Source organism: Marmota monax, unplaced genomic scaffold, assembly GCF_021218885.2.
Source record: "Marmota monax isolate L192 unplaced genomic scaffold, Marmota_monax_Labrador192_F-V1.1 WCK01_AAM20220418_F8-fsc00060, whole genome shotgun sequence".
NCBI lineage: Eukaryota > Metazoa > Chordata > Mammalia > Rodentia > Sciuridae > Marmota > Marmota monax.
Window position 1 is genome coordinate 6,767,938 of NW_026692826.1, and position 17,776 is coordinate 6,785,713.

Here is a 17,776-nt window from a genome sequence, read left to right on the forward strand (position 1 = left end):
AAGTGGGAGTCTCTCTGTGTTGTCCAGGTTGGCCTCAACTCTTGGGTTCAAATGATCACCCCTCTTCAACCGTCAGTGCTAGGGCCACAGGTGTCAGCCACCACACCCAGCACCGCTCTGACATTGAGCACCTTGTTCTAACCCCACTAGGACATGCAGTCTCCCCAGACCCCATTTCACAAGCATGCAATGCAGCACCACCTCGAGGATATGGGCTGCTGTGGCTTCCTGTGCACCAAACAATTACTTTCGAAAGTTCTATTTATTATCAATTATGGCATGAAATTACTGCTGAGAATCAGTGGTCTCATTCATTCATTTAAATGTGTGATTGGCCAATTATTGTCTTCCCATTTCCCATCACTGGGCTCAGATCGCACAAAGAGATGGTAAGTTTTTATTTCATTGTGCGATTCCTCTGGACAGTTAAGAAGAGGTCTACGTGCTCTGGAAGGGAGGGCTGCCATTCTCCTCCACCGTAAGCCAGGGTATCTAGGACCTCACTCTGCTTAACACACCCAGCCTGGTCTCCCTCCTGTGCCCACCCCTCTCCATGTGGAGGAGACAGAGCAGAGTGGAGATGTCAAATGACCTCTGGATACCAAACACTCAGGCCCTGCTGCCATGAGCCAGGCACAGGTGTCAGCCCTTGGTATAGATATGACTCAGATCTGTGGTGTGATCCTGGTGACGCTGAGTAGGACTGACTGTCAGCATAGCACTTGGCACAACATACATGAGCAGTAAGAGACATTTAGTATTTAACCGTATATCCCTGGCAGTGATGAAACGATATCATATTTGCATTTGGGAAAGAAGAGGGATGAAAAGGTCAGCCCTGCTTGCGGGAGGATATGCCCTCTGTTCCTCTGATGTCTGAGTCAGGTGCAGGGCCAGGGCCTGCTTTGCTCTTCTCTCCTCAAGAATCCCAACTCGCCCCCAAGTGGCAGACTTGGCAACTACAGGATTCTGAGTTAGCAAATGTGAACGTGGTCACCCTAGGAAGCTCTGGAAACTTTCAGAAGTGTGGAAGAGGTTATTGCTTGTGCTCCCAGAAAACCCTCCAGGAGGAACCAGTGATATTCCTTTTGAAAACACATATTTTTAAAACCACCAGGAGAATGATTCTGATGGTGATGTCCTTTCCTGGACTCTGCTGCATCCATCAGACTCACTATCTCCCTGGGGACATGGCTCAGGGCAGGCCCCCAGGCTGGCTCTGTGCTCCTCAGAGGAGAACTGCCAGGCACCATAGTTTGAAAGCAACCCCATGGAAACTCAGAACAGATTGGAAGGACCTTAAAATCTCTGCAATAAAGGAACTTGGTTTACTTTGGGCTATGGAGCATGGAGTGTCCCAAGCGTCCTTAGCTGAAGGGCTCTTTCAACTGCTAATAACTATGAGCATCCCACAGATCTCCCCTTTGGAAATACCCAAGAATGCCTCGGATAAGCACACTGGGCCCTTGGGAGGGGAAACTTTAGGTCTTCGTTTTCCCTCACTGCATGAGCCAGCATTCCCGCCAGTTACGAAAGCCGCAACTCCTAAAGAAAGTCTCATGCTTCAGCCATGGGGAGGAAGGAAGCCTTTTCATTTCACATCATGACGAACCTTTTACGCTCATCTCTGCTTTGAAATTGCCATAGTCATTGATGAGCAACCAGATGTCATCATTTAATTTATTAACAAGGCACATGTTAGTGTATCACAGATTTATTTTTTACACTTAGATAGCTCATTGTCATAGAGCTGCTTTATTTTGAAAGCTCAGTGTTTCATGTACTTAGCAACATTGTTCTAAGAAGGGGTCACAGACTTCACTCTACAGCCAAGCCACCCCCACAGAAAGAGTCCAGAACCTTTACTTGGCGCTGAGGGACATCTTTCCAGGTTGGTCAAAGAATGCTGTTTTCCTAAGGTCATCTGAACATCTGCTCCTGGAGGCAGTGCAAGGCAAGGGAGCGGGGCGTGGGCATCTGTGAGGAGGATGAGTGCCCAGCAGGGTTTCCACGGGAGGAGGCTGGGGCACAGGCTCCCTCCACCCTTCGCCATCACACCTGGGTCTCAGCTCAGCTGGAGCACTGGAGCTGCCACAACCTGCACAAAGTCACAGGATGGGGAAGGACAGGAGCCTTTCCTGGGTCACGTTTTCCACGAGACTGATTCTAGGTTACAAAGGACAATGACACTCTCAGGAGCATCTGAGAGCAAATGTTGGAAATGCAGGAGCGCAGCAGCGGCTCAGAATGTGTGTCAGGCCAAGGCCACTGCCGACTGGGAGGCACGGCCTGCAGCTGGCAAAGCAATGCCTGGCGTGAATGGAATTAGATCCAAGTTCCCCGCGGCACTGGCCGGGCTAAGCCACACACTGACTTCATTACGGAAGATGATGTTGTCATGGATGAGCCTGAAAAACAGGAGGGAAAGTCATCAAAATGTCGTGTCACCACGGTCGAGCAGATAATTATGAAGAAGAGATTACACACAAATCTTACACTGGAAGGGGAAGACAGCCTACGGTACAGTGGGTACGGCCACGAACACACTGTTGCACTAAATATGTCCACTAAGAAGGAAACAAAACCCGTCATCGGGACTAGTGGTATTCCTTTTGAAAATGCCTATTTTTAAAACCACCCATGTCTGGAGCCCCAACACTTGGGGCAGAGTTGCTGGAGCCAAGACCCCAGTTCTTTCAAAGTTCCCCATGTTATTTTAATGTGCAGCCAGGGGTGAGGATCACATCTTGGATTACCAACTGTCATGAGGACCAGGATACCAATCCAGTTAACCAGCCCATCCATTGAACGGGTAGCATTCAAGCCAGCAATCATGGACAGCTTAATGTCTTCTCTATCAGGAAACTCTAAACCAACTTCCCCATCCTTACCCACTGGCACACACTTGATGGCAAGTGTCGGGTGACTGACCAGGCTGTACCCCAACCTAGCACACAGTGTTAGCAACGTTGCCATCCTGCGTGGGAAATGTCCTCCACCAAGAGGCTTGGAGGTGGAAGGGAAGGAGGGTGTAGCTTCCGAGCCAGGAGAACCAGGATCCAAAGTCGGGAGTTTGCACCCATTAACTGTGCGGTTTGTAAATTGGGTATGAAGAAAGCCACCTGGATAACTAACGCTGGGTAACGAGGACTAAATGGAAGAATGTGCGTAAACCACCAGCTTCTGCTGCACCGGTAAATAAATCATGGTTGGTTTCCAGGAAGAAGTTCCTCCTCACCTACTTTTCATCATAATTGTATCCACTTTCAAAGCAGTTTCTCTTTGACAAAAATTTAAAATATTGCTCCCTAAATTGTTGAGTTATATGTATCTGCAACCAATTCTACTATATCCAGTAAAAGACCCCAAGGTCCAGAGCAGGCATCTGAAGCCCAGGGCCAGGTAATTCAGACTGCATTCACCATCACCCACAGGACAGTCTGAAGTGGACTTTCCACTTGATTCATCCATCATTTAGTTTGCTAATAATCTCAACATAATCACTCAGGCTAGAAAGAAAACGGGAAAAAAGGAAGCCTCTGAAAAGCCACGATTTCCTCCTCGTCTTTTGGTATGTTTCATTTTTCCATGATTATGTTCACTTCATGACTTAGAACAAAGTAATTTCCTTAACAAACGGACATTTTCCTCAACTATATTCGTACATAATGAGACGAGAAAAAAACAAAAGTTCTCTTCCAATTTATTCTATTATTATCCAATGCTAATAGAGAAAGATATAATTTACATATTTTAGAAGCCTGTTAAATGTATTAGCTAATAATTAACTACTTTTCAATATAAAAACTAAATAATACTAGTAGGAAGGGAAAAGAACTTTGGTAATGCTCCATTTCTTATCATCAACCAAATAGGAAGAAGATACATGGAAGACCAGCGTGTGGATATGTGTGGAAACAGAAGTAGAAATGGTGTCCCAAAGAGGCTCCTGATGTTTATTTACTTTGTGTGCAAGGATGCTTATGGAAATGAGGATAAGACCAGTTCTGACGTGTATATGGTCAACAGTAAATAGTGGAAAAGAATCTTGTTTCAATTACCTATTGTTGTGCACAAATTATTCCAAAACCTAGGATTTTCAAACAACCATTTTTATCTCATTCACAATTTTGTGGGTCAGGAATTCAGGAAGAGCACGTCTAGGCTGTGCATCTGTTCTCCACAGGCAGCTCAGTGGGAACACTGGGGCTAGAGGGCCCGTTTCCAAGATGGCACCAGGGCATTCATGTGTGCATGTATGTGCACGTGCCTCTCTCTCACCTACACACACAGGAAAACACATTTTCTAGAACTTCTCTACACGCCTAGATTCACAGTCTTGAAGACTCAGGTTTAATCAGAATTCTTACAGGGTGGTTAAGTACTCTAAGAACTGGGTCTTTGCCTAATATTTAGGCCCAGCAACTGACAAGACATTTCTTTTGAAGTTCTTTTGGTTAAAGTGATCATAGAGCCCACCCATATTTGCAGGAACATAGACCTTTTAATGAAAACAAGTAGAAAGTCAAAGGATTGATGGCCATATTTAACCCACCACAAATCTTTCAAAGGCACGGGCTGCCAGCCAAAGCCAATCTGTCCCCTAGGGAATAGTAAGTGATGCTGGACTCATTCTTCATTATCACAAGTGGTTGGGGAGGGAAGGGTGCCTGAAGGTACTGGCCCCTAGTGGACAGAGGCCCAGAACGCTATCCAACATCTACAGTTACAAGGACAGTCTCACAATAAGTAAGAATTACCTGGCCTAAAATGTCAATAGTGCTGACAAGAGAAGCCATATTTTCCAGGGTTTCTTTATGGCAGAAGTAAGGAATTATTAAGCATCATTCTCTCCCCAAATAATCCTTGGAGCATTGGGGTGGGTTTCATAGGGAAAGATTCCTTAGAAAATGCACCATTATTTAATGATTATCTCAGCCAGAGGGTCTAGTTGACCTTCTCTGGTGCACACTGGGCACAAGAGGGAGACCAAATGTCAAGGTGTGCTGGGCGCTCACAGGAGAGGCCGACTCCAGGCACAGAGAGGGCTGTGGGGTGGGATGCGCATCATTGTCTGATACAAAGAGGAGTGGAAGAGAAATAGTGGACAGAAAGAATTCAGGAACTCTGGCTTATTTTCTACTCATTTCCTAGATTATTTACCAGCACATTACAGATGTCAATAAATAGTTGTCAAAAGAATAATGGGACTGAGTTGCTGTATAAGAGTGGCATCTCCAAAAGTGCCCAAAGGAGCCCCTTGTGGGAAAGGACAGGGACCAGAGCCACTCAATGTCCTACACTCCAGGAGGACCTTAAGGGAGCCCAACCAGAGAAACACAGACTTCTCTATCTTACTCCCCTGCCCCCAAAGGCAGGATCCAACAGTTCAGGGCACAGTGGCTCAAGAGGTTCAAAGAACACTTGAGGCTCTGGGCGGGGCGGCGGGGAAGCTGAGAGCTAAGGTCACAACACTACTTTGAGGATTTTCATGGCTTTTCCTTGTCGATCATTTGTATAATCCTGGACTATTTCTCTGCAGGGTGAAACAGTTTAACACTCACAGAAGGGCAGCAAAGGCAGGAAGATCTGAAGAAACTTCTCCTAAATAGCCACAGGAAAAAGAAGAAATAAATTCAGAGCACTGTCCAAATTGGAGACGTGGAGATTGGAAGGGAAGCTTCTTCATTCAGACAGGAGGTAAGACCTGGAGGCCTCACACTGGGGCACAGAAGAGCCCAGTTTGAGCAGAGTTGACACAAAGCATCCACCTGGTGAGCTAAAGGAAGGTGCACCTTTCTTCCTGCAAAAAGAGGAGGTCATGGACCCACTGTGGATAGACTGGCTGACCAACTCCACGAAAGAACCAGCACAGATTTGTCCATAAACAGGGAACCATCTATGGGGAAATTGCATTCTTCTTATTTTGTTAGATTGATTAACATTTTTGTCATAAAATGAAATTATGCAATTAATAGAACTTACAAGAAGAAGTACTAAAAGAAAACAAGGTGAATATTCTCAACATGATGGGAAAGTGTTTTTAAATTCTGATACCAAAATCAGAACCTATAAAGAAAAAGACAAAATGTTTGAAATCTTAAAACATAAAAAAATGTGTGACCCCTGAATGTAAAATCCATATTAAAAATCAAAATCCTACTCCTCGTGACTGTTGTGACTACCTGGATTGAAAATAGAAACTACAGAAGATAAGCTATTCAAATCATTAATATGATTAACATTTTTTTAAAAAAAAAATCTTAGAAATAAATAATAAGACAGATGACCATCCTGATTAAACATAGCTAAAGGACATGAATAGATAAAAAAAACTTTCAGTGTGCACAAGAAAAATATTCTTCACTAATAATAAAAAATAAAAACCAAACCCAAGAAAGTTCAATAATTATCTTTTAATTGGCAGAAATGTGAAAAAAGTTATAGACTAACAATTGTTAGAATTTTTATCATGATTTAACAAACAGTTTAATAATACAAAATTAACCTTTGACCCCAAAATTCTACTCTAGAAATTCATTCTAAAGAAATAACTGAAAAATAAGCAAAGAGCATGAGCAAGGATAATTATCACACTGTTTATAACAAGAAATAATTATAAACAACAGAAATGTCCAACAATCGGCAATTAATTTAGTAAATTATGAAAAAAATATGCTAACACTATTTTAATTTATCATAGGTATATGTTTGTATGGAAAGATGTTTGTGGTACACTGAGAAAGAAGAGTAGGATGAAGAAAATTATTTATAACATGATCCACCTTTTTGAATTCGTAGTTGGGGAGGGAATATAGACTATAATGTCCAGAAAACTGAGGTGATAAAATGTGTGACCGTGACTTGCTGTCACTCCTTCTGCAGGCCCAGATCAAGGATCATTGTAGGACACCCATGTGGAGCTGTGTTCCCTTCACAAGAAGATTTGGTTACAAAGAAGTGTTGACAAGATTCTCATATTAGTTGAGCTGAAACCACTTTTCCAAAAATGACCCCTTGGGTTTTGACAATATAAGGCATTAATTGATTTTAAATTTCAAGCTATGCACACAAAGAAATATCCAGCCATGGCATCCAAAGATGTTCTAGAAATACTGGAAAGCAATAAGGAGGTTTGTGTTTTGTCTTCAGAGAGTGTTGGGTTGAGTTTTTTAATTTCAAACAGTCTCCGGCAATTTACTTCTTCTCATTTATGGCACCATCTTGAAAAATCCATCAGGATCATACTGACCCCCTTTCCCTTTGCAATGAACTTAATGAAAACCAAAGAAAACTTCACATTTTCACAGCAGTATTGGTTTAGCATCAGAAAATGACTGTCTTTCTATGTCAGTAAATAATCCACCTGGGTATTTTTTGGCCTTTATTTCTAACTAGACATGATGTTTGAGAATCCACTGCCTTGAAAACTTTAAAAATCATCCTTAAATAATGGAAATGTGTCATGGGTTACATAATCCTCCCTCCTCATGGGGGTGCTGCACCTAGTGGATAGAGACCTGGTTGGGAACTTGGAAGGTCAGAGCTCCTTCACAGGCTTCCCATGCAGCCTCAAGATTCTCACCTCATCTCTAGCTCTGTGTGCGTTCAAAATGAAAAATGGGAAAAACGACATCTACCTCTCCCCTGCCTCCTATGAATTAATTGGATAATCAGTCAGCAGCAGAAACTGAGAACCCAAACTCTGTGGAATCGGCTTTCTATACATATTAAATAAGCAAATGAATTAGAGAACAATTGGATGTTTATGGAAGGCTGGAGCCAGCCCTCATGGAGTTCCCATGCAGACGTTCAGGGCTGGGGAGCTCCTCCTGATTCCCTGTAGCTCCTCAGAGCTTTGAGACTGCCTGGACTGCAGAAACAGGGCTGGGCATCCTCGGGAAAGACCAGTTAGTGATCCTGAGAGGAGCCAGGACACCAGCGGCACTTCAGGAACAGTTACAAGGAGAGGCTGCACTAAAAGGAGCAAGCTTTGCACAGCCTGCGATTAAAACATCTGTTAAACCCCGCGTCGCAGGAGTTTAAGCTGGTCATTGCCTTCAAGCAGCGTGCAGTTGTATCAGAATCAAGAAACTACAGCAGAAAGATGGGAGAGAAAGACAGAGAGACATGGCAGTCAGAGGAAGAGAGATGAGAAATCCCAGCACCGGAACCAGATGGAAGCCCATTCCCACCACCTTCCTCCTCTCCCCTGAATCCAGGCTTAGCAAAAAAGAAACCAGATTATGTTCTGACCTTGAACTCAAGAACTGTATTTCTCTGTGTGTGTGTGTGTGTGTGTGCATTTTTTTATCTCTTCCTGTAAAACAAAAATTTCTGCTAATATACTTTGATACTTTGTCCCATGCCAGAAAGTATCTGAAACAGACACACACACACACATACACACACATACACACACACACACACAAAAGCCAAAAGAGAAACATAAAGCTATTTAGGTTGGAATTCATTTTCTGTTTGTTTTCCTAAGTATTTTATTCATGCCTGTGATTTACTAAATGCAAATATATGAAAAGGAGGCATTTATATGAGAGAAAATGTTTAGTTCAAAAAACCCTGACTTCCATCTATCACTTACTGAATCTGAATAACCAGAAAAAAAATCTAAGCCATTTGAATCTGAATGTGTCTGTGGCCTCATGCTGTTCCAAAGTGCCCTCATGTCAGTGCAATGCACTGCCCACCTGAGTTGCCAGTTAGAGTGGGGTCTGCTTTGGCAGTGGATCTATATAGAGTCACAGCAGCTCCTGAAAATTCAAACTCTTTTTAATAGAAGACACAAACCTGATACCAGATGATCTATGGAACTGTCCCTGCACACCTGGTGACCAAACATCATGAGCTGTTACCCTGAACCCTTCTCAGAAGCACACTAAGACAGACACGAATCAATCCATGTGACAGAGGCACTTGTGACTTGGTTGGGGTGGCCCAGTTATTGGCCCATTAGCTCAGTCTACACGATGAGCTAAAAGCCTGGCCAAAACAGAGCCTTTTCTGACTCTGGTAGGACCAATTCCCAAAGCCCAAGGGTTAAGGCATTTCACTTTTCACACATTACCTGAGAGACTGCTGTGATGCACGGAGCTTGCAGATGTGGGGCCCACTGAAGTTGACAGTGTCCAATCTAATGGCCAAATGGAAAAGCTGAGTGCAGTGCAAAAAAAAATAGAGAGAATATTGGAGAATTTCTAAAAGGGATCACAGGAGCGTTTCCTGAAAACACTAGAGCAGTGATTCTTATACTTTTGGAGATTATTTTAAGAACATTTTAAAAGCTACAGGCTGTCTCTCCAGCAGGTCAAGGACACTCGGAAGGCTGCCTGGACTTTTCCACGTAGGAAAGACCAAGGGTCACCTTGTAGGTATCCGGAGGTTCCCCCCATCTGCCCTTTAAGTACAGCAGTGCAGAAACTCAAGGTACAAGTAACTCCAGAAATCTACATCTCTCCACCTTCCTAACCACCCTTACACTAGCTGTTCAGCATTTTCATTCAGCCTCCCATTTGTCCCCCGTTCAGAATTGAGGCACTTCAGGATGAGAGACGCTGGGTACGGATTCATCTGGGGACATGCAGCTGTAGCCCAGATTCTGGCCAGAGCCGGGCCGGGAGCCATCCTCTTCACCCTGTTTAGTGGCATGTGGTATTCTTTACTCTGGTTTCCTAAGAAGGAACCTGAGTCCAGCAAACATGGGCAATGGTGGACCTGTATGTTCACAGAGCCCACAGTGGCTAAGACCACCCCACAACAGGAGGACATCTCAGGGCTTCTCCAAGGAGAACCTACCAGGACATGGAAGGCCAACTGGAACCAGAGTGGGACGTCGAACTCCACCCCCGGTCAACTCTGCGGGTGGAGTTTATTGCCCTATGTCTAAATATCCCCTCTGGCCATGTGTCTAAGTAGGAGCAAGAAACTGTTTTCATTAGCATTTGGAGGATAAAGTACTATTGGATTTATCAGTTATTTTGAACAAATGACTAAATCTGTTATTCAAATTTACATATATAGACCCTTTCTAGTCCACAAATAACTGAAGGCAGTTATCCAAATTTACTCATTCAACCCTAGAAAGACTTTTGTTGGTTAAATTTTATTAACAAGTTTGGCACTCTCTACAACCTAAATTTGTAACGTGATTTTATACCTCCTCATTTGGATTGTAACGTGCAGAAAATGAGTGTGTAAGTCATTCATGGGAGTAAAGAGAAGTTGCCAAGAGGCGGCCTGAGTCAGGGGCAAGTGCAAGGTAAGTAGCATGGCAATGTCCTCACTGCCACCAGCTGGGGGGATGGGGGAGCACAGACAGAGGAAGCTGAGGAGCAGGCACTGACGGCCACATGTGTGCACGAAAACGTGGATGCAGACAGGTTCCCTCAGTCTGCAGAGAAGTGTTCCTATCAGGTGATGGAATTTACTGGAGAAAGTGGAGAAATCAGAAAGCACAGGAGACGGAACAGGCAGACGAGGAGGGGCTGCATCTCCTGCTCCTCTGGAACTCTTGGCCCGTCTTGCCTGGCTCCCCTTCTCCCAGTGACTCCATCGGAGTCTCCTGCCTCTGAGCTGATCCACGGCCTCCCACCCTCTGCCCACGATTGGCTCCATCACCGCAGCACGTGACACTGTTGAGCGTGGTGACCTGGAGGGGGGGTCCTGGTGGGAGGAAGGTGCGCCCGCTTCCCTTGCTCAGCCTCGTGCTCCCAACATCCTGTGCTGTGCTGCCACAGGCCTCAGCTCTGGGTCTGAGCACCACGGGCTGAAAGCTCTCAAAGTGGGGGCAGAACCAAACCTTTCTTTCCTACAAGCTGTCTGTCCAGCACGCATCTCTGTGGTGGAGAGGCAACCAACACCTGGGAGAGCCGGCAGAGCCCTTTGCAGTCAAAACGTGGACACTCTTCCTTCTCCTGTGAGGAGCTGGAGAGGATGCTGGGCTTGGTTTGTTTGTTTTCAGATAACATTCAGCTTTTAAGACGTTTTTTCCTGTCACTAGCGTGTAAAACCTTTCCCGGTCCTCAGAAGGTCCTACAGGAAGATCACTTTATCACACAATCTCAGCAAGAGGAACGGGCTTCAGTGGCAGCCACTCGCTAGTTACTTGACCTCCCTAAGTTTTAATTTCTCACTTGTGAAATGGAAACACTGACACCTATTTTCCAGGCGGGCACTGAGGTCCACTGTGAGGTAAAGGGGCCTCCTCCCCCACACACTCCATGGTGCGCTGTGCCATCACGGCCCAGAGAAACAGGCCACCGAACACAGACTGAAACCTCCAGAACGTAAGGCAAACTCAACCTTGCTCCCTTCAGGTGGATCATCGAGGGCATTCTGTCCCAGGGGTGGAGAGCTCAGTAGCACACTTCCTGATTTCCTGGTGGCTAGACACAGTGGCAGGCATTTATGGAGGTGCCCAGGAGGCCCCAGATCATCCCCACTGTCCTGCCAGCCTCGTCCTGTTCATCTTGCTGACATGTAGCCTCTCTGCTGAGGGGGCTCAGAAACCATGTGCTCACTGAGCGATAGGAGCTCGCACCACTCCACCACGAGCCCCTGCTTGCTCCACTCCAGCCCCCAGACCCAATGAGCTGCTGCAGTTCCCACAGGTCTGGCCTGTCCGTGTGCCTTGGGAAACACAGGACAGTGTCCATTTTTCTGACTTTACCAGGGCTTTTCAGCCCCAGTCCCTTCCACCTGGGCAAGCCCCAGTGCCCATGTTTAATTCTGTATTCCCAGAACACAGGGAGGCCCTTCTCCAGCTGGTGAAGGGCCCACTCCTGGTCCCATTAGAAGTTGTCTTCATGAAGAACAATTTGATTCCTCTTCCTTGATCTGTTTATGGGGTAACAGCAACCACTATCCAAGGGGCACTTTGTCATCCACAAGTCTCCTTTCACAAGGGAAAGAGGTGTTTTTTTATTGGGGGAAGATTCACAGAGGTTGAGCAGCCTCCATAGTCACTAAATGGTGATGTCAGGGCTGGGTCTGCCTCGCTCTCTGGGGACCATAGACACTGGTTGTCCTTGGAGGTCCCCACGTGGGCTCCCATTTGCTCCACTCTGCCTTGCTCGCGCAGACTTAGTCGGCATTTGGAGTAAGCATGAACCTGCCTAGGAAGCCCAGAGTTAGGACCCGCTGCACGGTGACTATCACAGAGCTCAGTGCTCCCCTGTGGTCTTTTAGTGATGATTTTCAGATTCACCCATCACCGAGCAGCTGGGCACATGCCCAAGACAGATGCACACTTAATTAAACCTGAGCACCCCCACTCTCCACCTCACACTCATTTGTCCCTGCATAATAAATCAGGCAAATGTCAGGATGTCAGATGGCCCTGGAAACATGTGCAGTGCAGGTGGCCTGACCCCAATAAGCACATCCAAACAGAAGTCCCTGTGGGACAGACACGTTCCTCTAGTACTCCCTGAACATTCTGGTCCAGGACCAGCAGAGCTCAACCTCAAAGTGCCCAGGCAAGTCTGCAGCCTTTGCAGAGGGAGCTGAGGCCCTCCTTCCAGAGGTGGCAGGCCATGCTATGGTGACAATGGTGTGTGTGGCAACTCCACTCCCAGGATGCCCCTGAGTACAAGAGTCACTGTTTAAATGGAGAGATGGGGATTGTGCAAGGCTGCCACCAGGCTGCCTCTCTGCCATGTTCACGACCCCCAAAGTATGAGTCCAAACCCAGAGCTCCAGGGGCCACAGTGCAGAGGCTTGTCCAGTTTCTGTGTGAACATGGTGACTGAACCCATTGTCCTGCCTGGGGGACAATGTAGGATATTAATCCAACACCTCCAAAGGTATACATCTCATACTCTAACACTTTGGAGTAAATGAATGGCTGTCATCTGGGGACCGTTCTGCTTTCCAGGAACAATTTGGCAATGTCTGGAGACATTTAGGTTTTACCAGGTGAAACTGATGTGGAGTGAGCAGAGGCCTGGGAGACTGCCCACACTCCTGCAGAGCCCAGGACAGCCCACATCAGAACTGTCTGGCCCACAGAGTCCTCAGCAGATAGGTTGAGAAACCCCAGACTAGAGAATTCCTATCTCATGCTTCCTCTTCTGAAGACTTAAAAGGTTAAGATAATAACAATTTACAGCAAGTTGACCATTTGGACTTCTACCTTCAAACCAACTTATTATCAGAGATACCATCTCCAGTAGGTTACGGTGTTGAAGCTATGTTTGACAGGCATCCTTCTTCATTTGCATCAGATTTTAAAGTCTTTTCTTATTTGAACAATGGGGATCTTTTCACCGTTGGTGCAGAGGCGTAGCCCCAGAAGGCACATGGGGAAAGAATGTGCTTCTCCAGTCATCAGAGAAGACCCACTGCCCTGCATCTAGAGTATGGAAGCGAATTTGTACAAGGAAAATGACTGTGACGAGAGGGCACCTATGCTCAGACTGTGCAGGCTGCAGGCGCCATCTGTGTATGGAAATCGCCACAGGCCACCGTGGTCTCTGGAGACTTCTTATAGAGGGTAGGACTTGATCTGGACCTTCAAGGAAAAGTCAGGGTTAAAGGGGTCATGGAGGAAGAAAGTGGGCCGAAGCTTGACAGGCTTTGCTGAGTGAGCCAAACTCAGAGCCGACAGCAGGAGGCACACTGGGGAAGGAAAGTTGAGGACCACAGGATGCCTGGTCACCACCACCAGGATGGCCAATCTTGCGGGTTTCATTGAGGGGCACTGGGGGATTAGAAAATAAAGACTCACAGATGCATATTTTGAAGAATTTATCTTCAAAAAATTATTTAATTAGCTGGGATCAGGTGGAGTGCTGTTCTTGGTTAGAGAAGCACATCTAAAGAATTAAGCCAGCAATCTTTTCTTATATATGTCTCACTATTGGGTTAAAGACTATGCAAGCATTATTTTTTGTATCCAGGAAAGTTAAAGGACTAGAAACATTTATGAAGCTTTTCCACAGTTGCAATCCACAGTTGCAATGTGCAATGTTAGGAGAGTTGTGTAACGCTCAAGAAAGTCCATTGTTACTTTAGATGACCAGGTTCAGGAGTAGCATAGATGGTGAAACATTGTGGTTGTCTAGTAAGAGAGGTCCTCTATTCCCAGGAGCTGTGTGTCTGAGATCAAGGTCTGAAAAGACTCTTGCACAGAGTCTCCTCATGCAGGGCATTGCCACCGCAGTTAGGCATCCTGAACCCTTGCATGGGGACATTCCCAGGCACAGCCATGAGGTCATCAGAGACCCCAGTCTCAGACACTGCTCTTCCATTCTCTGTCACTGCTCTCCACACCTGGTCCTAAATGCCAGGAGTGAGCTGCTACAGGAGACTTTTGAGAACAGATCTGGAGCGATGAGGAGCACTTCACATACCAATCCATCAGTTGGAGGAAAAGACATCAGAGTGAAAAGGACATCAGGAGACACTACAGTCGCTGGGCAGCAGCGAGAGGACCCTTGACTGGGCAAGATTTTGAGGCTGAGAATATAAATAATATAGTGAATAATAAAAACAGTGGTTCTCCTTGCTGCTATCATGAAGAAATTATAGGTCACCAAAAGTAGAAAGGGGAGAAAGGGGGCAGGGAAGGGTGCTTGAGAGAGGAACAAGTGGAGTGTTCCATCTCCATTTTGAACTCTCAGTAACTCAGAGTTCAACCCCAGGAAATCTACTTCCATCACTTTTTAAAACTGCTGTGGATAAAGAAGTCACAGTGACCTCAGGATTGGCTGATCCAATTGCTTATTTTTCAACCATTATCCGACTAGATTTATCTGTAGGGGTTTCGCTGGTTGAATTTTTTCGTGTTTTTAATACACAGTTAGTGAGCATTGTTTTTAATTTAATTTTTGACGCAAATATTTTTAGTCATATTCAAGCACTGTGCTCTACCAAGGGGTAAATAAATATGATTCCTTCACTCAATAAACAGTCTAGTGGGGAACAGCCATTGAACGAGTAATTATGCACAAATGCTTTATGTCCATACAACCAGGGTAAGTGCTCTGAAGAAAGTATTCTGAAGTTCATCATATGGGTGCCTGTCACCTGAGGATCAAGAATGAAACTCCCTGAACTGATAATATTTCTCCTGAGAATTGAGGAATATGCAGGAGTTTGCTGGGATAAGGAAGGTGGCCACGCCAAGGGGGCCAAGGGCCAGGGCCAGGGCCCAGGAAGGGGCTTGGCACATTTGAGGAACTGGAAGAACTGGGTGTGGCTCCATCTGAGCAGATGAATAAGAAGGGAAGCCTTGGAGAAGAGCAGGACAAGAGTGACTGGGCAGGACCCCGTCCCCCACAGAAGGACACTGAACTAGACTCAGGGTTAGAAGAGGCCATTGACAACCTGGACGCAGGAGAGACACACTGTCAGTTCTGTATCTTTCTAAACTTCCCTGTAGGTGCTGTGTATGGTGGACCAGCTGGGGTGAGAGTGGACAGTTATGGAGCCATCCCAGGACTCACTGTTGGGGTGAGTTGTGGTGGCAGGAGATCTGGGGATGTATGGGACTCCAGATGTCTGGCAAGAGCTCCAAGAAGAGGAGGCCAGAGGCAGCACCTGGGAAGGAGGGGAGATGGAGAACTTGGTGTGGCCACCAGCATGATCCCCGGTGGCATGTGCTGCAGGCAGGATGGAGCAGGGCCTGAGCTCAGAGCAGTCTGGGATAGGAAGCTGTACCCCTTACTCCTCTTCCTCCCCCTCCTCCTCCTTCTCTGGGTGTGTCCCTCCTTGGGCTCCTCTGGGAATGGTCCTCCTCTCAGCTCCTCCCACAGTGCTGATGTCCAGAGTCCTGGCCTGTGAGGCTCCTTGTAGCTGACCTCTTTCCCACTGCATAACCTTGCCCTATCACGGGTCTCCATCCCACCTAAATGCCAGTGGCTCCAAAGTTTGTGTGTGTCCTCTCCTGTCACCTGCATTCCAGACCCACACGTAAGCTGTCAACCACAAATGCTCCAAGGTTTCTGGATGGTACTGCATGACCAGCAGATCCAATTCTGGGTATGATTTCTTTCCTGAAAGAGGAAAGAGGAAGAAAAGGGCCTCCTGCTCCATGCCCCACCTCTGCCAGGACGTCACACCCCATCTCATGCCCAGCCCATAGGGATCATCATCTTCACCCTGGCTCCCAGTCATTCACAGAGACCTGCAGATGGCCCCTCAGAGCGAGTCTGCTGTGTCCTCTCTCTTCCCCTGCTCTGGCCCAAGCCCTCCTCACAACATGGGTAGCCCACAGTGGCTCCACCTGTTCTGTTCTTTCAGTCTCTCTCACTCCAGGATATTCTGCACATGGTACTAGGGTGCTATTTTACTAAGCGAAGCTGACCACATCACCAGCCAGCTGCAGCCTCCCCTGGCCCCTGTGTCTAAGGACACACACTGGGCTTGGCCTTCACAGCTCTGTGCAGCCCGGCCCCATCCTGCCCTGCACGGCTATCTTCTCACCCTGCCACGCCTCCCATCTCACTGTCCTTGCCATTCCCCAAACACACGCTGATTCAACAATCCTTGTCTCTGCACCCTATGCTCCCTCCCCACCTCCTGTCTCTGTCACAGTGCCACGTGCCCTGGGGATGCCCAGCCTCCTCCGGGTGAGCTGGGTGTGCGACTCATCTGTTTGGTTGTCTATATTTACAAAAGTCCCTGATCCTTACTTTGAATCCTTTGATTCTTTGAATCCTGAAGCCTTAGTTGACCCTCAGTTCCGTTCACCTGCTCTGGCCACCCATTAGAACCACCTGGAGAGTGGCTTACACACCCCCGCCTGGCATTGTCCCAGAGATTCTGGTTCACCTGGTGGGGCCAGGCTTGGCTGTGACAGCACCTTGCAGCTCCTCAGGTGATGATAAAATGCTGCAGGAGCGGAGATCCAGAGCGAGAGGCAGGGATTTTCACACCGAAGGCAAATTGGGAAGATGTGAGTGAGGGAAAGAGACAGGAAGGACTCCCACATCCTCGGGGGTGTGACGGGCTGGACTCTGCCTAGGTGTGCTCAGCCCAGATGGAGACACGGGAGAAAAGCTTCCATGCCTGGGGAGGGTGGGAAAGGAGTGTGAAGGGCTGTCTTCAGTCTCCTCACACCTGACCGTTCTCCCGGATGCATCTGTGATGTGTGTCCAGAGGCAAGGATGTTCCCCTTGCCCACCCCAGTCTTCTACGTGCTGTGAGGGTGGGAAAATGCCCTAGGGTGAGTCCGTTTCATCAGAGTGAAGGGAGATGCCTATCCAAACAGCAGAGTCCTGCAAGGCTGGCCACAGGCTCCCCAGCTGCAGAACAACCCACCCTCTGCTCCAGGGGTCCCTGTTTTATCTCCCTTTCTCGGGAATTTACTCCCATGGCTTCTCTCTGCCCCTGCCTCTGCCAGTGGGATGATCAGGGGTTCCTGCCTTCCTGAGCCTAAAGTAGGCCCCATTCCAGCTCAGCCTCCACATGCAGGACCATGGACTCCAGCCCTGGGATGTCCTTCCTTGGCCTGACCACCCCTGTCCCCATCCCCAGAAGAAAGAGCCACAGGGACATCTGAAATCTTCACCCCAGGGAAACGTGCATGTGAGCAGAGGCTGACATTTGGGAAAGAACAAAATAGCACAACATGTAGGAAGCTGTGAGAGAAGGATTATTCAATCCTCTGTGGAGAGCTGGCTGGGCTCCAGGAGCCGGCTGTAGGCAGGGACCAGTTTAGCAAGTGGAAACTGATCTGAATAATGATGAAAGCCGGGGCAGGCACCGCCCGGCAGACTCCTTTAGAGCCTCGCGAGCCAGGCGATAATCGAACCTT